We start from the raw sequence: 2,175 nt of genomic DNA on the forward strand, positions 1-2,175 counted from the left end.
TAAAATTCCCTACTTTAACTAAAACATCTTCCACTATTCCCCTAGGGTATTTAATGCTTCGATCGGCCAACTATAAGGTAATAGTGGTAGATATTAGTTCATGCAATCCCAGCCTTTTAAAAATAGAGTAGGGCATTAAATTTATACTAGCACCAAGATCACATAAAGCTTTTTCAAATTCAGTTCTCCCTATGGTGCAAGGTATAGAAAAACTCCCTGGATCTTGAAGCTTTGGGGGCAATTTATTTTGGAGGATGGTTGAGCATTCTTCGTTCAAATTTACCATCTCACATTCCTCTCATTTCCTTTTATTTGACATCACCTCCTTCAAGAATTTGGCATATTTCGGCATCTGTGACAATACATCAAGAAGGGGGAGATTAATGTGTATTTTTTTGAAAACTTCTAAAAATTTCTCAAATTGTCTATATAAGTTAGCTTTCCAAATTCTTCCAGGGTAGAGGATAGGGAGTTTAATTTCATGTAAATTCAGTTTAGGTGTACTTCCCTCATCCTCCTTTTGCAGATTGGCCACATCAGCTTTCATGTCTTCTTTTTGGATTTCGCCAACTACCTTCTCGCTTCTTACGGCTATGGCGTTCACATTTTCTCTAGGATTCTTTTCTGTGTTGCTGGGTAGCCTTCCTTCTTTCCTCTCTGATAACATGCTCACCACCTGCCCCATTTGAACTTCTACGTTCTTAATCGATGCTTCATGACTTTGGAATCTTGCTTCAGTAGCATTGATGAACTTAGAAATCATCTCTTCCAAATTACTCTTTTTTTCTTGTGGGGGCGGCTGTGGTTGGAATCCCCTGGGTGCCTTTTGTTGATTGTTGCTCCATGAAAAGTTTGGATGACTCCTCCACCCTGGGTTGTATGTATTTGAATATGGGTTGTAGTTTGACCTGCCAGCATGAGAGATAAAATTAGCATTCTCATGGGAAATAAAAGAACTGTTTAATTGACAATTAGAATTAATATGTCCTATTTGACCACATAAATCCCATGAGATGCTAGATGGTGTATTCATGGCTACAATACTAAAATTATCCAGTCTCTTATTTAAGTTGGCAATTTGCGTAGATAGAGATGCAAAGGAATCAATGTGGTGTACTCCCCTCTGATTGGTTCGATCATTGCTCCACTAGTAGCTGTTTTGATGCCATCTCCTCCACTAAGTCGTATGCTTCCTCTGGAGTTTTCCTCATGATTGTACCACCTGCGGCTGCATCAATAATGGATCTATTAGAGGGGGTAATTCCATTATAAAAAGTCTGTATTTGTTGCCAAATTGGTATCCCATGGTGAGGACACCTCCTAAGCATCTCCTTGAATCTTTCCCATGCTTCATACAAGGATTCCCTCTCAAATTGAGCAAAAGTAGTAATATCATTAATTAATTTTGCTGTTTTGGAGGGTGGGAAATATTTAGCCAAAAATTTCTGGGTTAGATCATTCCATGTGGTGATACTTCCTACAGGGAGTGAGTTGAGCCAATCTTTAGCTCTATCATGCAATGAAAAAGGAAATAATCTTAGCCTAATAGCATCATCACTAACTCCATTATGTTTAAAGGTATCACATATTTCAAGGAAGTTAATGATGTGTGCATTAGGGTCATCACTTGGTAACCCACTAAACTGAATACTAGTTTGGATTATTTGAATTATTGCAGGCTTTATTTCAAAATTATTGGCATGGATGGTAGGCTTGCAAATGCTGGATGTCGCCCCATCAATGTTTGGACAAGCATAATCCAAGAGGGTGCGATTTCCTTCTACCATCTCTCCTTCTATCTCTATGGCTGGTTCGCGACTAACAACCTCTTCTCTTGCTTTTCCTTTGTTGAACCTTTGCAACAAGCGAAGGGTCCTTTCAATCTCAGGATCAAATTATGCTAAACTTTCCTGTCTAGTGCGTGTCATGCAATAGTAAATCTGAACCAGCAGAATTCGAACAAATAAATGAAAATAATAACAGAAATAAAAACAAATAAAAAGAAAATAATAACAAAAATAAAAGGTCCAAATTAATCAAGGATAACAAATTCTAATATTATTTTAGGATTAAATCCCTGGCAACGGCACCAAAAACTTGATAGCTATAAATATATAACCCTAGCAAGTGCATTAGTTATCAAGTAGTATAATAATATCGTTCCCACAGGGATTT

The 2,175-nt window shown here is 37.5% G+C and overlaps 1 non-coding gene across 1 annotated transcript; it reads left to right on the plus strand.

The window, feature by feature from the left end:
- The first annotated feature begins 1,299 nt into the window (after positions 1–1,299).
- On the plus strand, positions 1,300–1,406 carry LOC148790424 (small nucleolar RNA R71). The gene has a single exon (XR_016078952.1). It is a non-coding gene; the product is annotated as a small nucleolar RNA R71 (small nucleolar RNA).
- Positions 1,407–2,175: the final 769 nt, after the last annotated feature.

The sequence above is a fragment of the Nelumbo nucifera genome, chromosome 7 (genome assembly GCF_055504915.1).
Source record: "Nelumbo nucifera cultivar China Antique chromosome 7, China Antique-T2T, whole genome shotgun sequence".
Classification (NCBI taxonomy): Eukaryota; Viridiplantae; Streptophyta; class Magnoliopsida; order Proteales; family Nelumbonaceae; genus Nelumbo; species Nelumbo nucifera.